The sequence below is a fragment of the Scomber japonicus genome, chromosome 5 (assembly GCF_027409825.1).
Source record: "Scomber japonicus isolate fScoJap1 chromosome 5, fScoJap1.pri, whole genome shotgun sequence".
Classification (NCBI taxonomy): Eukaryota; Metazoa; Chordata; class Actinopteri; order Scombriformes; family Scombridae; genus Scomber; species Scomber japonicus.
In genome coordinates, this window is record NC_070582.1 from 24,292,499 (window position 1) to 24,314,811 (window position 22,313).

The 22,313-nt window shown below is 38.4% G+C and overlaps 1 protein-coding gene across 1 annotated transcript in view; it reads right to left on the reverse strand.

Moving 5' to 3' along the window:
- Window positions 1-22,313, reverse strand: part of cry1b (cryptochrome circadian regulator 1b) — a 144,432-nt gene that overhangs the window by 26,954 nt on the left and 95,165 nt on the right. The gene's annotated exons all lie outside the window — the stretch shown is intronic.

Consider the following 22,313-nt stretch of genomic DNA (forward strand, 5'->3'; position numbering starts at 1 on the left):
TGAGCTCTTGACTTATGCTGCCATAGGCTTAGATTGCCGGGGGACCCCCATGATGCACTGAACTCCTCTCTCCTTCTCCCTCTCTCTCTCTCTATCCATCCATCTATATCCATTAACATTCATGTTCTATTAATGCATTCAATAACCTAAACTTCTTCCCCGGAGTTGTCTGTGCTTTCTCGTCTCACAGATAATCTGGGCCTGTAGACGTCCGGATGACGGATCCCAGTCCCGGACGACGGATCCCAGTCCCGGACCTTCTAGCTTCATTGTTGATTTTCATTGTGCTTCTAACCTCTATCCTTCCTTTCTCTCCTCTCAACCCCCAACCGGTCGAGGCAGATCTCCGCCCACTTCTGAGTCTGGTTCTGCCTGAGGTTCCTTCCTGTTAAAAGGGAGTTTTTTCTCGCCACTGTTGCTCATGTGGGAATGTTGGGTCTCTTTGAAGTTAAAACCTGAAGAGTTCGGTTTAGAACCTGCTCTATGTGTAAAGTGCCTTGAGATAACTTTGTTGTGATTTGGCGCTATACAAATAAAGATAGATTGAGATTGATTGTTTTAAGATCTCCTGGGCTTCTCCACTGATGAGTTGACCATTGTTGAGCAGATATCTCCATAACACTTCCTACATGGGTTCCATTCAATTTCTGTGTGGAAGTATTATTTTCAGCAGCAAATTAGTTAGGAGGTGACTTTTGAGGCTGCAGCCCTGAATGTTTTCTCAAAAAAAACCCAACAACAACAACAACAACAACAGAAATACTTGTTAAAGTCACTTTTTATGAACAGTGATTTCAACCAGCTGCTGACTGAATCTGAGTGAGTTTGTAACAAATGTTATTAAGAATGAAACTTCTGAAGAAAACTTGTTTTAGTTGAGGCAGTGTTACAGAGTGAAATTAAACGAACACTATTTTTATTTTATTTAAAATCTAATTCCTTATTGTTATTTATTTGTATGTGCATTGTTTTTGGAAAATTGTCATAAAGACCCCAACAAACTATTAATACTACTGTTTTCAGTAGTCTAGTCATACAATGCAGTTAGGGTTGCCAACCGTCCCTTGAAAAACGCAATCATCCCGTATTTAGAAACAAAATTACGCGCCTCATATTGAGCTGAAATGGGACGTATTTCCATGAGGATCAAAATAGTGTGTAAAATGTTGTGGTGACCTTTAACTTATGTCACCCCTCCGAGTGAATGAGAATGAATTAAAGACCAAGTCGAAGTTCTTTGAGTTTTCTTTATTACCAATCAATGGAGACAGAACCTTATCAATTTGAGGCTGTTAAAGTGTCCCTTGTCCAATGCTTTCTGTCTCTCCCGTTCTCTTACGTGTACAATCTTTTTATACTGAAGTTACACCCCACAAATGTATGTACCCCAAGCATGAGCACCCTGCTTTCCATCCTTAAAAGGACACAATCTATACTTTCTGTCTCTTTATATTCCCAGCTCCAATGCCTTTACTGTTTGACAACCTTCAGATTATTAATGACCATTATACAGGAAGGGACCAGTTTTCATATGAAGACTCTAACTGTTATATAAAAAAAGATTCAGACCTAAGGCCTATACAGACACAGAACTTTAGCTAGAAATACAATATTAGAAATACATAATACATAGATCTGTAGCAGAAAATACACTACAATGTCAATAGAATCCATGAATGACAGGGCGTTGTATGACAATTTACAGTAACCTTATAGCCAAGAGGCAAACAACTCCTTACTGCAGCAAAAGCTCAAAAGAAATACAAATGGAAAACATAGGCTGTCTCCACATGATGTAGCATGTCTGCTTTCTATTGTTTTCTGTTATTTTATATTGTAAACTTTAAGTTAAGCAGGACAGTTCTTTTTGTAGTAGAATTTTTGTAATACAAATTTCTCTGAAGAAAGGCACAGACAAATCTTTCTCTTTTACTCAGTACATGCTAGCATGGAGAAAGACACACAGTCTTTCTGCCAAGCAACACACAGTTTCAGCTTTTATACTGTAACCCAGTGGAAATTTGAATAAGACAGGGTGATAAAGTAATTAAGTAAGTACAACAAATGAAGTCGTAAAGTAATAAAAAACAGAAACCCTTCAAAGACTACTGATATCATATGCTGACCCCCTACTTGATCAGCAGATGGTCAGATTTTCTTTTGAAGTCTTATCTAATGTTACCAGTTGTTACAGCCCACCTGACACAATGAGTCCCATGATCATGACACAAAATCCCTCATGTGTTAAAAGAAAGATTTATTTTATTCTGTTAAGTTAGGCAGAACTAAGTTATGTTAGAAGAAAGAGATTTATTTTATTTTGTTAAGTTGAACAGGACAGCTTAAAAAGATGTTATTTTGCACTACAAAATAAATTGTTGAATAATAATTTGTTTTCCATGTATTCATATCACTGAAAAACATGCATCGAATTAAATTCAGGTTCGAGTCAAATAATTTAAAAATCGTTTCACACACACATAAAAAGGCAACAAATTTCACCAAGCAGGGAGGGGTGAGTGCAATCAGGTCGGCTGGCCCTGCCAACTAGATCACTAGTTCTAGTCAAATGTCACTTAGTCACTTATTTATTTTTCAGGGAGTTAGCAACCCTAAATGCAATAACACTAAATTCTGTGCATCTGGCTCTGGGTGCTCTGGGTGCTCTGGGTTTAGTCCCGGATCCTAACAACTCCTAAATCCGCCCCTGCTCTTTCTTGTTCTTACAGTGACCTCTGACATAAAATGTGCAGAATTAGTCATATAATGATCACCTGTTGTCATATTTGAGAAGCTATTTATTTTGGCAAGGTAATCAATTTTCCTGCAGGACCCCCCCCCCCCCCCCCCCCCCCAGTCCCAGCCCCAGAATCACAGCCATTATAACAATTGATCACAGACGTCATTGTTGCGGTGGGTCAGCTCAACAAAGGGAGGAGCTAAACTGGGTGTAAATACAATACCCACAGTTTCAGTTTTCTTTTTCAGTGTCTGCTCGGCGGACTAGCCTCGGTTTATTTGTGTTAAATTAATACACAGTCTATTTTTGCATTGAACTGTGCCTTTCTCACTGCTTGTTGGATTACTTTTCTTCGTGTGATAAATTTTCATTGGACCAGCTTTTCCGCGACTGAAGCCCGTCTCCACCACAAACTTTAAGAAAGTCTCCACCCTCTGGCGGCACGCTGGATGAGAACAGACATGATTTCAATGCATGGACTTAACTTCGAGCTTCACTTAGCCTGGTATCCGGACTGCGGATGTTGTCGTAAGGACTGAAGTTGGATTTAGTTGGAGAAAAAAAGGAGTAAGTACTGTTAAGTTTAATGGCGATTTTAGACTCTTTTTAGGGGTGAAAATATCTCAGCAACCCCAAAATATGAATAACAATAATAATTATTATTATTACTATTATCATGAAATGTTTTTAGCCTTCTAATTTTTTCTCCGATTTTGCAAACTTGTTTGAATATTAAACCGCGAAATGGTTGAAATGAAATCAGCCCCGTTCACGTTGCCTTCCCCTAAAGTAGTTTATAACTTAGCGAGATAAAGCTTGTTAATGTTTGTGAATTTACGATTTCATGGCGCAGGAAAAAAAAAGAAACGTTTGCAATTAAAATGTCTGATTGCTCTGACTGATAATGTTGTGTAGGATATTATAATATTGATGTTGAGTCGATGCATCAGCCTAACTTTAATTTAATGTAAAAAGTTATTTGCGAGCTCATAACATAGCTAGCTAAACGGGTCACGTGTCATCTCTGAGTTTACATGAAATGAGCTAAGTTCAGATGTCAGACATGTCTTTGTGTTAATGTCATTAATGTGGGTAATTTACTGATAAAGTTTAGTTCACGTTGTTTGAGTAAGACTTAAGTGTGGTTATTGTTCATCTGACGGTATTCGCTAGCTAAAGAGCTAACTGATGCATATACACACTATTATTGAGACATTAAATTAATTTAATATGGTACATGTAACTATCATATTCCGTTTGGATATTCCAAATTAGACTTTAAGTTATACCAAATGTGGAATTTTTCCCTTTAAGACGTGTGATATGCTGTCATTATTCGGGTTTTAGGAGCAAACTTTGGATATGTAAGTTAGAGAGTGCTTTCGGGAAATCGGGTCTGGTCTCAATCAGGGGTTTGATCGCAGTTTGCATCCCACTAGCAGCTCTGTGAGTGGTGAACACAGCAGTTTGCAAGGCTGTGATACAGATGCACACTTACAAGTAACGCCCACATATCTGGTCGGAAGGAGAAAGACCCCTACTTTTATATATATATGAAAGACCTAACAGGTAACAGATTTCTGAAAATGTACAAAAACTCGAAAGACGATCTTTTCATGAAGGTGATAGAATGGAAGAATGAATGAATGAAAGAGGGAGGCTGTGTTCACGTGGACGAGCAAGCCCCCCCACCCGTAGAAAACTTTGAAAATATCTTGTTTGGATGGGAATGTGCAGGATGCATGTAAACAGGAATATTAGTGGGAGTAATCATTTTTATTAGCCATGTAAACAGCTTAGCACAGTGGTTGGTGCATGTAAATGTAGTCACATGTTTCTTATTCTGATAGAAGTAGACTTTATGGTTTATTTACAGAACACATTCATGGACTGTCAATTGAAGCATTATTATAGGGAGCACCAATTGATTCAAAATGCAATAAATAAATAATTATAACATGTATAAGTTAATTATTATGAAATACTTTACACTTTCACCCTTCTGTTGCTACTTTTTTCCCTCTATACTGCTCGTGTTAGTTTGAAATTTAATTTCTCCCTAAAATGATTAATCAAGATACATCTTGATTATTATAAAATATGTATCATTATTATGAAATTCAATCCAATTATTAGGTAATACTTTTATTTTATGAAGTACTTTTATCAATTATTCTGAAATATTATATCATAGTTTCATCTTCCTTATTTTCACAGTAACATAGCTTGTTGGGTAATAGTTTATTGCATTACATCATTTTGCCAGTGGGTTGGACCTGCATGCTCATTAGCTGTAACATTGACTAGTTTTGAAACACATTTGAAGCAGTGGCAGAGTTGAAAGATTCATTCAACTGTTGTTCTGTCATGGAGTATAGTTAGTAGATGTTTTAGGAGAGAAGTTAGTAGTTGAAACCAAGGATCTGTAATTGGTTTATCAAGATAGAATTTAATTGAAAATTTGCTGCCATGTTTTTGGAGATGTGAGGTCTTGCCGTGTCTATCATTTTTCCAACCCAGTTTAGATTAACGCCTATTAAATCAGCATGACACAACCCTCAATATAACTGTTAATTTTGACAGCACATTTTGACTCAGTTTTAGTCTATCATTAGATTATTGTCGAGTTCTGCAGAGAGAAAACACTGCTGATCTGTCAGTGATAACTGTGCTGCTTTATTATTATCAGCACACTATGGTATAGCCTACAGTGCATGCTATGGAGGAGGGACGGAAATACGCATGTGGGGCTTTTTGCAGGAAAATGATAAAAAATCGTTTCCCCCTGATTTTATTAGTTTTGAGATCGCCTGGCCCCAAAATCGTAATCACGATCAAATTTCGATTAATTTAGCAGCCTTAATATACACCTCAGCTGTTTTTTGTGATTTATGTTTCTTGTTGCCATGGTTTTGTAGCAGTAAAAGCAGAGAGAGAACAGTTGAATAAACTATTGCACTGAACATATTGAACTTACAGTTTTATTGATCACTAGATAGTAATGACTTGGAATGAAGTTGGTTCAATGTCATAAAAAAAGATTTGATGTTGTTAAGCTACTTTTGTCATTTTATAGTAGCTTAGCTTGCTACATTTCTCTGGTGGGTAGCTTCAGTTTAATGTAGAGTAACTGGAAGCTTAGCTCACTACATTTTCTACAAGTAGCTTGCCCAACACTGTGGACACGTGCAGTATACACATCACTACTCGTGACTTGCCTACGTTATATGGCACTAAGTCAAGTTAAGAATAGACAGAAGGATGAGTGTGCACAAAATCAGCTGTGTAAACAACTTAAGCTATGTGACTGTCACCTCAACAGAATTTTAGGACACTCACAGGTGGTGTTAGAAATGTGCTTTATTTCCCTAAAGCACTCTGCTTTCAATTGATGTAGTTTGTTGGAGGGGGGAAGGGTGGAGTGTATTGTGTGTTAAATGTTCTCTAGTATGGGGAAGTGAAAACTGTCGCCTATCCTTCCTGCTCTTTGTTTTGAAAAGGCGTTAATCTTCCTGAACACAACTCGTAACACAAGAGTGTGAATTAGCTAAGTATTATTGTAATGGAAGTTCCTCTTAGGTTGGTTCCCTGGCTCAGGAGTCAATTGTCAATTTTCTCTTTTTAAACTCATTTACTAACTGGCTTTCTTGCAGAGTATATTAAGCTGGATATGTGTGTCAAATTTCAGACTTTTTATTTTTTTGGAAATGTGATTTACAGCGCCACCATCTGGCCAATTGCGATCATGTTTCCGCATCATTCCAGTTCACAGCAATTTCAGCTACAGCAGAATAAAGATACTGCCATTAAAAAAACTGGCACCAAAGTTGCGTTCATCCACACAATGAGACAGTCAAGCAGTTGGAGTGCACTTTTGATGCAAATTTTCATTTTGCAAATGTTACAGCTTTATGATGTAATGACACACCTGTTCCTTAATCAAATGAAGGAAGTCTGAAATCCTGATGGTTTGGAATTGACTTCACTAACTGACTTGCTACAAGCTGATTGGCTGTTAAGACGGGTTTTCTAAAACCAGCCAATGACAACTTGACAAGCTTAGTGGCAAATGGCGCCACCAGCCAATCTGAGTTGAGCTGAGACAGGCTGGTTTACACCCCTTTAACCTTTCCCTGTAACGTTATCGTGGCCTCAGGCTAACCTTTCTCTCAAAGAGTACACATGCTCTTAAATAAAGAATGTTAGGGTTACAAGAGGCAACAAAACGATGTATAGTATATGAGACAATCACAGAGATCACTAAATAGATTTGAAGATGAAAGTTTATATTGTTTATATCTGTTATGGAGATGGTGGTGGAGAGTATCGTCTCACATGTTGGTCCAAAATCATCCATCAGTGTTTATCAGGGCTGAGATCAGGCGATTGTAAAGGCCTTTGCATTTTACTCCCATCATTTTCATACTCACTAAAACACTCAGTGAGCCCAGGTGCACAGAAGCATCAGTGTTTGATATATTTCCTCACTTTTTTTATCTAGGTGTTTCCTTTTAATTTGTCCCCTGTCTGTACATTTGCACTCACAACATCCCCAAGACACAATAAACCAAGGACACCAAGCCAGATGTGACTCTTAAGTGTTTTGCGTATATATAAAATCTCAGAACATCTACCTTTTTTATTTGGACATGAACAAGGAAGAAGAAGAATAACAAAGGAACTGTCCTTCAAGGAGTCATTATTTTATTTTAAGTTCATTATGTTAAAGTTGTGGAGGTATTATTAGTATTTTGAAGGATTCAGGGCTTAAAGGGGTCACATCACAAACGTTTTCATTCTGGGGCTCCACTGGCATTTCTTTTCACACATTTGACAATACATACTGTGATATCTTCCACATACCCCTCTATATATGATCCAACATGCCAACGATGTAGTGAGACTCTTTTACTTCTTCATTGAAATGTTAGTCTTTCAGCAAACCTGAAGCATCCTCTGATTTTTTTTCCTACTGTGTTGATGTGACACTAATATAATCTTTTAAGTTGAATCATCCTATATATGAAGTTACAGTTGAGAAGATGAGAACTTCTGTGTCTGAAGGAGAGCAGATGCCCTGAGAAAATTAGGAGTACTCTTCTTAGAAAGCAACATAGTCATCAGGGAAATGAGCACTGCTGAAGTTATGAGTACAGTTGATTGAATAGCCAAAGTTTTTTAGGACAGATGTTTCTGTGTGTTATCTCTGGACATTTGACGCCCCTCTTTAACTAAACACAGGAGATGGATTTAAAAAGGCTCCAAATGCAGTAAATGTATTACATCTATAAAAAAGGCAATTCTATAATATAGGATATCAGTGTTATTATGCTTTTGGTATCTCCTCTATATTTGGTACATAGTATGGTCTAACACTCAGTTTCTAAGATGACTGGACAATGTGCTTATGCATTGGATACAAATACATGGCATCAACATTTACTTGTTTTAAAAAAAAATAAAATGTATACTTACTATTACCTTTTTACAGTTCAGGGACATTCAAACAGTAACCTGTTGTCTGTGCACTTTTTCCATTGTCAATTTGAAATAATGTTATTGAATAAAAGGGGTTGAAATTATTTTTTGTTTTACGATTAATCGAAAAAACAATCGACGTCTAATCAAATATAAAAATAATAGTTTGTTGCAGCCCTTCTTTACTGACAGTCTGAACTCATAAGATTTTGCACACTGACCTCTTCCTTGTAAGTACTCATCTTATTATTACTGAGCAGCAAGTAAACAAGCAGATGTTGCTCAGAATGATCAAACTAAACAAACCTATGAATAGAGAATCACTCTCTGATCAGATTAGATTAATTAACAGAGGGGAAATTGACTTGCAGCGTGCGCAAAACTTTACATGCATGATAATAGATGCACACGCTAAGAAGATGTACTAACTCATACACACTCATAAAGAAAGAGCGATCAGCAATCCAAAACATAGTCCACACAAGGCATCCTTTGTAATATACACCACTACACAGCATTGCTCATGATGCACAATGTCTATATTTGAACCAAACATGAAGTCATTTGATTATCATTAACAAATACAATGACTGATTACAGTAATGCAAACAAATAGTGGGTGTTTGAGAGAGTTAAAGCTTGTTGCTCAACAAAACTGTCTCTCCACTGGTACATTCAGATCTACCAGTGGAGTGAGAACACAAAACAGTGTCTATTGTTCTCTGCTCAGCTTCTTTAGGATGCCTATTTATACCATAATGTAGACAACTGAAACGCTTCCTGCTGAAATAGCTACAGTTTATTCATAAAGTGACCTGGTTCAAACTGCTGGCTAGATACACTCTCAAACATTTAGGGTGTCATTCAGATATCTTTACTGCCTGAATTTATTGCCCTCACAATCAGTAGATTTCCGTTGGCGCTTTATTAACTGATGGAGATAAGTGCCATTGTTCTTTCATTCAGGTAAAATAACAAAAGAACTGACTGCAATCAACTTTGGCAGAAATTAATTTAATGACTTTTCTGAGCTTAGAAAGGGTTCACCTGGATGGAAGCATTTTCTTAACACCAAAACTGCCAAGGGGTGTAAGGAGAGAGTGGCAGGAGTATGTGTGTGTGTGTGTGTGTGTGTGTGTGTGTGTATTCTGCCCAGGAGAGAAAATAAAGGGGCAGCAATGAGGACAAGGACATGTTATTCCTGCAAAAATCCCACTTCAAGAAAATAGGATATGAGCATACAGTGTTGGATATCAGGAGTCCATATCAGAACCAGGATATGAGTCTGAATTATTGACCAAAAACACTGCTTAAATAGTTATTAGAGTCCCAAAAATGTCAAAAGGAATTAACTGGAGATTATCAGAGTTCGATGCAATACTGATAATTCTTCAACAAGTTATTAACCTGAGCTGGCTCCCGAACCAAACTGATTTGGAGCAGCTGTGCAATCAGTGAGTGCTGATAATAATGATGGATGAGGGAGAGGGTAGAAATAACTTAGAAGTGTTTTGACAGGTTTTGGGTTACAAGGGCTAATTGATGTTGATGTTGAACATTCTTAACCTATGAGGACATTATGGGTGGATTGCCACATCCATGGAAAATTTATAAAAGTGGAAAGTACCTAAATTTCTTTGTTGGAAATGAGGAGGTCCCCTAGAAAATAAGCTCCACAACAGGTGGAACTGAATGGGATATGAAAGCAAGTATTTTCTGATTGAAGCTTCAGTGTCTGTCCATGGATCTGTCTCGGTTTACTTGTATCTTGCTGAATACAGTGGACATTGAACCGTGAAAGTCTACAATGATTATGCTGATTTATGAGGTGTGTGTGTTTGTGTGTGTGTGTGTGTGTGTGTGTGTGTGTACTAGAGGTTGACCGATACGGGTTTTTTAAGGTCGATGCAGATTTTTTTACATCAGCCTTAGCCGATGGCCGATATGTGCTGCCTATTTTTTTGAGCCGATATTTGAAGCCGATATTGCCTTTTCTTCCTCCATTTACATGATAACAATGACATAATGACAACAAATGTTACACAAGTCTCAATTTAACCAAAAAAATAAACATTTATTTACAATATTAAAAAATTATCAATTGTATTGCAGAACATAAATAAATAAAAATAAGAACATAAATATGTAAGCATAAATAAAATAATTACAATATTGCACACACTAGCAACAAGCACCATAATCTTTTTAAGTTAAGTGCACGAGGTAATCTTGTAATGACACAAGAGTGTAAGGAAAATGTATAACCAGAAATACAAAAAAACAACAACAATTTAAAAAGAAATGTGCATAATCTGCATTAACATTAACCCACATCAAGTACCTGAGTATTCTTTACGTCCTGCTCTCAGTTGGAGTGAGAGAGAGACAAACACACATGCATTTGGCATTCGTGTTTTCACTTTCAAAGTGTAAGGCAGTAGGTTAGATGGTTAAAAATATTTTAAACTGTGAAAACTTACCGATCTTTCATGGGAGTTGTTGTTGTTGTTGTTGTTGTTGGCAGTCTTCCAGCTGCACGCTGCCAGTGAGGGAGGGGCGTGCGCTTCACGTGCTCTCCAGCACCTCCAACAACACAGGGCTGCCGGTAAACGCGCCTGTCCGTAAATCCGGCCGGGAAAAAAAAATATATATATATATATCGGCGCCCGCGCATCGGCCGATGCCGATACCAGTAAAAAAACGCGAATATCGGCCCGATATATCGGCTGGCCGATGTATCGGTCGACCCGTAGTGTGTACTTACTGTAACTACTGTAACTGGGCAAAGCACAATTCTCCCTGCAGTTTTCACGCATGACTTTCATGACTTTGTTCTTGACTGTAGTAGCTTTGACCTACATATTGGTGATGGAGTTTGCAGTCAGTTTGTTGTGAAGATTTTGAGAGAGAGAGAGAACTTTGTCACTGCATTAATTAGTTTATTAAAACTGTTTTATTTCTGAATTCTTCTTTCAGGAACGTTTCTTCTTCAACTTCCTTCAAGGCTTAACAGAGGACCAATATGCAGTCTCTTCAATGGGTTGGACCGTATTACCAGTCTGGACCATCTCCACAGTCCTCACAAGCAGCCACTCAAATTACCCAGGACACAGTGAGGAATCAGCAAGCTGGAACTGCACATACTGTGTATCAACTTAGAGCAGCAAACACAGGAGTCCAGCCACCACAAATTGCTAATTTCATCCATGGCAATGTAGCTTCTAACAGACAGACGTCAAGCAGGCAGACCTCAGCTGTTCCTCATCAGCCCGTTTCTTCTCAGCAGCTGACTGGGGGGATGAATAACGGTTATATGCATGGTAATCTTCAAAACTCATCTCCTAGTACGCAAAGTGGAAACCCTCAGCTGATTTATGGATTTCAGCTTGCCCTCCAGAACATTGCTCAGAATTCATCAACCCATCGTCCTCCTGACACGATGAAGGCAAACACTACAAACATTCAGCATGACATGTCAGCAAATTGGAAACAGTCATTCCCATCAGTACGACTACAGAATGGAAATGTTGTGTCTCTTTTCCAACAATGCAGGGATCAGGGAAACCTAGTACTCACTCCAACAACTACCTGGCGTCCACCTGCACAGGTGGTTAGCAACAGCACATCAGTGTTGCCCTCTGCACAAAACCTACAGACTGCTCAGAACCAACACCACAGAAAAAAACACACTCAGCATGGACTCCAGAAACATAACGGAAACATTTCAACAAACTTGCCATCAAGTGGACAGAGTTTGCACATTTCCAGCACGAGTCAGAACACTCAGCATTACTCAGCGCAGCCCAACTTAGCGCCCAACTTAGCGCCCAACAGTGGGCAAGTGGCCACCTCCTCCATTATCTCAAATTACTACCATAGCAACCAGTATAAAATGAACATGAAACTTGCTGCAGATACAAAACAGCAAATGCCCGGCCCCCAGATGAGCGCAAATTTCACTGACAGTCACGTTAAGTCAGTCACTGCTAGCTCAGATGGTCGTCCTCTAGTGTATACTAGTTCAACGCAAAACGGGATGCAGTTTGGCAGGATGATGGAGTGTTATCCAACACACTATAACTCTAATACCCCCCAATCTTTATCACTCCTTTCTGGACATTCTTCACCTAAAACCACCCACAGTCTTACACCAGCAACTCAGCACGTCGTAGATGAGCTACATAAACCGAAGCAACAGCCTGAGGGCATTTCACCACAAAGAAAAACCAGCTACTCCTCACTTCAAAAGAACTTAGAAATGCTTGAAATAATTGAAATGCTCACATCTGGCAATCCAAACAACAGCTCCATTCATTCATCTCCTGGTCGCACAGGACCAAGAGCTGTTGCTGTCGTGCAACCATTGGCGCAGGAATGCTACCAAGTTGCTGGTAAGCATTCATCCTCTAAGACAAATAATCAAGAGCGTGAACACATCACAACATGTGAATCTCTAGGCAACCCTGAGAAATTAATTACTTCACCAGAAGTGGCAAACAACAAATCGGAAGTGTCTAATCTTTTAAAAGATGATTATAGGTTTCCCCCACAAAACCCAAATCAAGTGAGATCCATCAAATCTCCGATGAAGAATTCAGCAACTTCCAACAACAGTGCTTTTGGGTTTCCCCCACAAAACCCAAATCAAGTGAGATCCATCAAATCTCCGATGAAGAATTCAGCAACTTCCAACAACAGTGCTTTTGTGTCATATTTAGATTCGGCTCCGCCACCATACCCTCCTCAACGTTTATGTGCAGTTAATACAGGATCTGAAGTGGCTATTAAGATGCAATTAGACCAGACTGTTCCTCCAACTGCTCAACAGTCATTAACCTCTGAAATGCCTGAAAGCCAACATGGGGCAAAGAACAGAAGTGAGATGCCATCAGATGTAGAGGGCGGTCTTTGTGATCTTTCATCACTACCAACAAACCTATGGAGAGTTAAACCATTATTTAAGTGGTTACAGAGGATTGAACAAACTGAGAAGAAGTCAGAAGTTCCTCCAGAGGTTGATAATGCAGCAAAGTTATTAAGCATGTATTGGGATGGCAGCTGTAAAATGTTGGGCAGTAAACTCAGGGAAGGCTGGTACAAAGATTTAATCAATGAAGTTCATGAATTCTGTTCAAAAAATATAACAGTAGAGACTGTTATACTGGCACAAGTAAAGCAACGCTTTGTAAAGCAACTGGAAAGCTTCCATGTGATGGCAGATAATTTAGTGTGTTCAGAACAGCCTTACACGTCATCATGGTTGAATACCAATGAGCAGCTAGATGACATTGATAAAGAGTTTGGCTTCCCGTGGTCTTTAACACATAGTCATCTCACCATTGACAGCGACAGCCAGCCAGATAGGTTTGAGACAGATGAGGCAATCAACAGCATGCAAAACAGGACTATGTCGCAAACAAAAGTCACACCTGTCGAAGCAGACGCAGGAAAACATTCCACTGTTGAAATGCCTCCAACAGAAACCGCCTCTCCAGAGAAAACAGACTGTGCAGATTCCAGTGACTGTGACTCAGTTTTGTCCTTTAAAATCCATGTGTTGCCACCAGAAGAGGCGAAAAAGATCTTTGAGCAAATACAAAGCGAGACACCACAAAGTACAGTCACAGACAGTCCTGTTGAGGATGACTTAACTGTGAGTATAGATGTCCCAAAAAGTCACTCAAAACTGGAGAATAGGGCCATCACTCCACTTGAACAGATTTGCTGCATTGAAAGATGGAAGCAAAACATTTTGGGGGCCAACATGACCTCTTCAAGTTGCTGCCAGTGCAAGATGCAGCAAAGCTATAAAGACTGTACTGAAAAGACCCCTGATGAGGAAGAGGAAGACAGAAACTTTCACTCTGCGGTTGTAGGAGAGAATCAAACGAAGGGTTGTGAGAACACCGTCAATCAAATTCAGAAGTTTAGTTGGCCTGAACTATACAATGAAGTCAGTCAAACCATTGACTTAACTGAGAGTAGTGACAACCCTTACTCAGATTCTGTCAAAGACTCAAATATCACTTCCCTTCTAAGCACTAGTAGTAGCTCATCAAGCATTATTTTTATAAGTGACGACAAAGATGAAACTCTCTCAAGCAGTGAAGATGAAATTCCCAACCAGATCCCAGAAGAGACCCATGTACAAGGTCACCAGAAACCTACAGAAGGTAGCCCGTCAACTGGTTCACACAGTAGTGAGAAAGTCCTCAGCAGTGGAAGTGACGTTGCAACCACAAACCTTGTAGATAACTGTGGACAATCTCAGCTGACATCTACAAATGAGGCAGAGTCATCACTGACAAAACAACAAATGCAAACTAGTGTAATGGCTGCCTCTCAAACTTTGCGCCTCGAACATGAAACTGTTGATCCAGATTCACCTCCTGAGGGCATTTCAAAACGTAGGAAGATTTCTGCTGTTGCGGCTGATTTTAAACCTTTTGTCTCAAATGTCAGAACTGTTGAACTGGTCCTCTTTGGTTCAGTATCACAAGCAAATGGCTCTGCTTGCCGCCCCAAGAGCCATAAGTCATCTCCACAAGCTGTATCGGATAAAGAATCAAAGCCTCCACAGGTTCTCACTTTGAAGCTCAGCCCCTTCAAGAGAAAGGACAGTGAAACTGTCCCCGCAAGGGAATACTCAGTCAAACGATGGATCCATGAAAAATGGAGGAAATGTTTTCCACCAACTAGAATTAGGCCCAGAAGCAAACTGAAAACACAGAAGTATGCTTTATCTGAAGCTAGGCTCAAGAAAGCTGAAAGAAGTGGCCCCACCAACACAGAGGAGCTGCCAACTTCCTCTGAGATGAAGACCAGGAATGGGAACCACAGGCACTACAGGAGTCAAAAGAAGAGAAGGTCCCTCTCCTATGGTCTCAAATTAGGAGAGAAGAAGACAAAGAAAGATGCAGTCACATTCAACTCAGCTGTTAATGAGAGAAGTAAAGCTGAAAACGAAAGCCAGGCTGTTGTGCCTCTCCAGGAGAACCTTGTGTTGAAGTTCAGCGTGCTGCCCAATACCTTCAGCTTCAAAGAGGCATCCAATGGTCTAAAAGAAGCCACTGATAATGTTTCAGGTAAGTCCTGATAGATGCAGCAGATTTACTGACTTTGAATTGTTGGTATTGATCAAGTCCAAAACACACTGGATTCTACACTAATGCAGCTGGATAGTGTCTCCAAATCCCAGATGATGTCATCAGTGTCATTTTGTCAGACTTTAAAAAGCTTCTCCAGAGTTGAATTGAACTTGATGAGTGGGAAATATTTGTGATGTGCAGCTGTCTTGATTAGACTGGATGTCTCCTATGGGAACCAAGGTCAGGCAGAATTATGCTGTGCTTTGTGGAGACGGTCAAACTTGTTTCAGGGTAACCTGTGTATAGACTACATGACTTAAGTTCACTCTAATCAGCATAGTGTCTTATCTATAGTAAATAAGTTTAAGATTCATGACAACCATTTAGAAGGGAAATATAGTTTCTGTTCTTGGGTTGTGCTGCTGAAACCCACCTCACATATCCCACATTTTTTTTGAAAATAAAAGCATGTCTGTTCCTGTAATGTATTTCTTTCACGTTTTAACATCACAAGTTAAGATGCTCCGGCAGCTGTCCAGATAATCTAACCCAAGAATTTTGCATGTTTTCTCTATATTGTCTTATTCTTAAAAAAAAAAAAAAAAAATGCTTTACCTTTTTTTTTTTTTTTTTTTTTTTCTCAGATAAAGCTGACCTTGTGAGAGCAGATGACAAGAGCGTCAGTGTACCATCCAAGAGACCAAGAGGTAACAAACACAACTAAAACATATGGTCTATTAATTCTCAGTTTTTGGCTATTCCAGTCATTATTTGGCGCCAGGTTTTCCTAACTATTATTAATCAAATTTCCCATAGGTGCATGGTATCCAAATCTTGAGAAGCAGTTTAATTCTCTACGTACATCTCCCGTCCAGAAGCAATATAATCCTTTACATGCGTCTCCTGTCCCCAAGACATCAAGCATCTTCAATGAGTATCAGAAGAAATACACAAAGAAGATGCAGCCGTCCATGGACAAATAACAACACAGTCAAACGTGTTGCTGGCAATTGAGTCTTCTTCCAAATTGTTACAGAAATGATCACATTGTGTTTTATATTGTATTTTTATATTGTATAAATTGAATTTGAGGCACATTTGTAAATATCGGACCTTAAGAGTTAGTCAACAACTTGCCACTGTTTAAGATACTGGTCATATGTTCTGATGCGTGCACAGTCAGTTTTTATGCCTGAAATAGCTTATAAGTTATCCACTTCAGGTAGAATTTGTTAAGTTTGGCAAAGAGATTTTCTGAGAAAAAGGGTTTGCAATATATATTGCAGCTACATATTTATTTTTTTCTACATTTTTAGACAGCATTTGCATTTTTTATATCTATTTTTTATACAAAATGTGATGTGTTTTTTATATACTTTGAGAAATGTTGCTTTTAAATCATTAAATGCAATAACTGTTCAGTATGAGTCATTGAATGTTACTATTTACAACTGTTTAAGTGATGTGTAAATAAATTCCTCTCTGTGCAGTTATTGGGGTGTGGTGTATGGTGTTGTTGGTACCTGAGCACATGAATGGATTGAGGACAGTTTTACTTTCACTAGAGAATGAAACCAGCAGCTTAAATGTCGATGTTGTCCTACTAGGTGTAACGTTTGACTCAGAGAAAAGACAGAAAAGTCCAGCGTATAAAGCTGATGTTAACCAACCACTATCATGTTGACACCCAACTTTGATGGTGATGTAATTTACAGATGCCTTAAATGAGATTATTTCCAATATAATTATATTAAGTAAGCGGAAACTCAAAATACAAATGAAAAGAAGCTAAAAATGAACAGAGAAAAGTACAGATATTTGAGGCTGTCACTTTCATCAGGGTACTAACAATATGTTTTTGTTCCATTTTAACCAACAATGATCTGCAAGCTGAAATTCATACATTGTATTTCTTTTATGTTACATAATGGACAATTATACTCATATAACCCTTGTGTGACAAAGAGCAGAAATGTTATCAGGAGCAAAGCTGATTGATTCAACCTTAAACTTCCCATTTCCCATCAGATGGACGTGAAGGCTGTATTCCTCCAGGTAGAAACACTTCTGAGTGATGACAGGTCTTCCTTGCAGTCTGGAAAAGTTTTAAGTTTTATTTAAATAAAAGAGTGTGGGAACATACTTATGTTTCTAGACTATTGTCAGGTTCAGGCAACCTAAAACACTTAAAATATCAGACAAAGGAAGACAAGACAACAGGATTAGAGTTTCTACTTGCAAGGAGAACGGACAGGGATCTGCTCAGTTTCAATCTCCAACCCGTTCTTAGCAAAACTTGCCGAACCCTTTCTTTTTATTGGCTTCAGGATTTCCCTAATTTACATAGTCATTACTGCTCTAAAGGGTGGGGGTCACAAATTGGTCACAAATCAGTCACAAGTGGACACACACTTCAAAGAAGTCCTGAGCAGGGTCACAGATTGGTCACAGATCGGTCACACACACACTTCAACGACTTCCTGAGCATGGTCACAGGTCCTGAAAAGCAACTTTAAAACAGCATGCTTGTAGACTATAAAGGTTAATGATCATAGAAAGGGTAAATATGAGATAACTTCTATACAATAATTCCAACAACTATTCTGTTCTCTTGATCATATACAGTGTTCTTTGTGTTTTGAGCAGCCAAAAAGTTAAACACTGTGAGTGTAGTATAAAATGGTTGTCTATTGATGTGACTGACACGTCTCACTTGTATATTTAAAATATTTTATTACAGAAGAGAACAGTGTCTGAGTCTCTCTCCCTACTCCCAAGTTTTGGAAACACTATATATAGTTTCCTATCTCTAAAAAACTCAACGTTCTGAACAATTGGGTCAGTCAGAAAAAAACTGCCTCTGACTTGATTTTTCACCTTTAACCTAAGCACAGCATGTGTTCGAATGCTAGAGGACACCAAAAGATGCCGCAGGATATAACAGAACAAAGGACAAAGACAGAACAGATACCACATGAGACAGTGCAAAGCAAAAAGAATGCATGCTATTATGACACTTCTATGGTAGTAAGGAATTTGACTGCGTAACAGCTCTGCCCCAAGGGCGTTATTACTGCAACCTCATGCAGCAAGACTGGTTTCAGTGCTCCCTGACACTGATCTTACAGTCTCTGAAGTCTACTGGAGAGATAAACACAGCTCTTACAAAACATATTCCCGTTTTTGGTGTTTTGATGATGGTGGTGGAGGTTTTTTCTTCTTATAGGTGTTCAACTGGGTTGAGATTTGATGACTGTGAAGGCCATAGCATATGATTCATATCACTGTCATACTCATCAAACCATTCAGTGATGACTCGTACCCTATGGATGGGGTCGTTGTCATCCTGGAGGATGAAATGTTTCATCATAGGATAGTCAAGTCAAAGTCATTTTATGGTCAATTATGACTACATGTACAGGACATATAGCGGATTAAAATTGTGTTTCTCTCTGACCCAAGGTGAGGTAGACAAAAATGAAACAACAACAAAAGTGCAACTGAAAAGTAGAAAACACATTAAAAAGAAACGACCACACATTAAAAAAGCTTTACATGTTAGTTTATATTTTTATATCTATATTGGATATCCATATTGGATACCTGGTATGGTCAGTGGATCATGTTCTGGTGTCAGACATGTTCCAGCGCTGGACTTTCTAAGATTAATAATGTAAAACAAATGGATTTTGTGGATTCTAAGTCAGTAAGAAGGCTATAGAGAGTTAGTGCTGCAATAGTTTTTGATGATAACTTTATCAAAAATATAAATTATTATGAATCTAATCACTATAATTTACTATGGGCCATTTTATTATGCTAATGATATTGTGACCTGGATTTAAATAAAATACACGTGAAGTCTGTATTGATTTAATTGAAATGGTTTCACAGTTAAGTCTGCAGGTGGTAATTAATATAATAACAACTTACAACAAGATATGAGCAGTTACATAACCGTCTTATCAATGGAAATGTGTCTTTTACCTTACAAGGATAGCATTTGACTGACTTAATAACCCCCATTGTAGTGTCACCACCCCATATGTAGGGCAGATGATGGTATTTGACCACTGGAATCCTGTAAGGGGATGTTGGCAGGCTGGAGTACATGCACAAAAAGTGATGTTTATTAACAAAAACAAAGGCAAAAATGAACACAGGGAAATTTGACAAAAATGACTAAAGCCAGAGCAACAAACAGCCTCATACCACCTGCTCAGGTGAGTATGCGGTGCAGGTGAGTTACACAGATACTAGACTTTCAAAGAATGCAGAAAAACACACACTGGACTGAACACTTTATGTTACTGCTGACAATCACAATATATAAAAGTACACAAATTATTCATGCACCGTTCAATCACGTCATTTACTACAGAACAGTCTTACATACAGTACCTTCCCACCTCTTAAATTGCCCAGTCCCTCACTGCTAAGAGGACGCTATGATGTTAACTTACTTCTCTTCCTGTATAGAAAATGTATGATCATAAAGGAATGTTTTGTTAATTGACGTAATAGTCAATCAGGGGGCCTCTAGGTCCTCCACAGTCCTTTAAACTTTGTTTTATTGTCCTAAGTGCCAGGAGGTGAAGATGAGATGGGACTTGGAGGAGTACCAGACTCTACTGATAATAATGAAGGATTAACAACTTTGACCCAGGCATGCCTCCATGTTTTTCTCTCCCTTGTGGTGTGATCTGGTAGGAGCTGGGCTGCCATAAAAAGATGTGAGTTATGCTGTGTTGAGTTAAGCTTTTGGTATCTGACTGTGTCCATGCATACATGCTGCACCAAGAGTTATTCCTTTATTCACCAAAGTATAGACTGATCTGAAGTACAAGTTTGGTCATGGACTAGATATCATAGATTTTGGATAGCACTCTATCATGTTGTCTTTTCCTGATTTGAAAGGCCACAAATCACATGACTTTCACATGACTTACATGCGTCATACATTGATAAGAAGCTGATGAAGCTTAAAAGTGAAAGTAAAAAAAACATTTAAAAACTATATAAGGAAAAATACATGCATTCTTTGCTTTTCTGTTGAGGGTTATACAGTTGTGTTGGGGGGCAGGCAAATGGTTTATGATGTGTACCCAGCCTCTCCTGTGAATGTTTTGTTTACCCTTAACTTAGCTTGGTGCGGAATGAGGTCAACCTGTCACACACATAGTAATGTATGAACTACATATGTTAACATCATTGTGTACTGTGAGGTGTATATAAACCAGCTCCGCCTAGCATACAGGGCACATTCTGTCAGAAGCCTTCTGTTGCTGAAGTCATGTTTTCTTTGTGATAGATTTTTTTCTTTTTATATTTAACAATATCATCGTAGATTTAGCTTGTATGTCATATCAATCATATTACATATCATGTAATCATATTGTGTGTCCTGAATTAGAGACTATAAAAATATGGATTCATTGAACTCAGAAGAGCTCTGAAGTTTTGAATTTGTATTAGGAAAACCATCCATATAAAGAAAGGAAGCTTCTGAGGGAATCCACACTGTCTCTGCATCATTTTATAGATGAGGTCGATGAGTAAAATCTGCTAAAGTTGTTAAAACTAAGGTGAAGGTCTTCTGGGGTTCCATTATTGAAAGGTTGACTAACATAGACAGTATAGCATGTGCTATAACACACTGTATATCATGTGGTGAACTGCAGTGAACTCTTTGCAAATGCTGTGTATGAATCTGACTACACACATGTGATCATTAAACTGTTTGAACTGAGCTTCATCCTACTTTGTTCTCCTCCAACCTCCTGAAGAATACCACCTAAAACTTTGTATGTACACAGAAGAAGAAAAGAGTAAAAGCGATGTGTGTTTTTGATGATGCACTATGCCTTCATAGTAACAGGCCAGTGTTGAAGCCAGTAAAACAGACTTAAGTCATGTTCTTCATACTGCTTTTTTATGTTCCTTAATAGCTTTGCAAGCATCACTGTGGTTGGTATAAATAGCTCCTGTTATTTTAGGGTGGAGAAAACTCTTTTGTGTCTAAGTAAATTTCCTGCTTTGTCTCACCTACTCAGGTCTGCTTGTCAGACTTGTTGGGGCTGTTGCTTGTTGGTTACTTGATGAGCTTCTCCGTGGGAACAGGATCAGTTTAATAGAAAAACATGATGTGACATGTTATAAGTTTGGTATAACTGCTTTGATTTGTTCAGTTTTACCAACTGATTTTGTTGATATTTGAGTTTCGTTGTGAAGCTGTTTGGCTACTTGTAAGTTTCGTTATATCTACAGTGATTGTTGTGAGATAATTAATCAACCAGTCAGGGTAAGTCACAAATGTCAATGACCATAATGCAGAACATAACAACTTAACAAACATGAATCAGCAAAAAGTATTGCACAGAACTCTCCTTGACTCAGCGTCTTTTTGACTTTTGAAGTTCCATTTCTTTATTATTTGAAAGTTTCTACTGGCCAAACACATTGTGCCTATTACAAACTGCACACCCAGCAGTTGGAAAACAAACATTTTGTTATTACGGTTGCTTTACTGTAGATTATTCTTCAGTTAGTTATTTTCTATGTTAAATATGTTGGTTGGATGAGGGTTAAGAATATTGTGCTGTGTGTGTCTGCATACCAGACACAAAAAGAACTGAGCATCAGTAGTCTCCCACGCATTTCTCTCTTTTCACTTCCCCTGCTCTGTAGGAGTGAGTACTCCTCTAAAGTAATCCTCTAAATGCATATCTCCAGTCACCTGTGACCCCACGAAGCCATCTGTCTTTTTGTCTCAACACTCAGGTTTAATTTATATTCTGAATAGTTTCAGGTTAGTCACAGTCACATGAAAGTTACTACTGCTGTAATTCAACAGAAAGTGTTGTGGGATGCAGTTAGAGTTGACAATCTTCTAGCATTTGCTTTCTTGTCTACAGAATAAAGTCTGACACTGTGTCAGTAGACTAAAAAGCATATGTAACTAACATGTGTGTTACTAAAACAGTCTATTTACATCTTGTATTATTTGA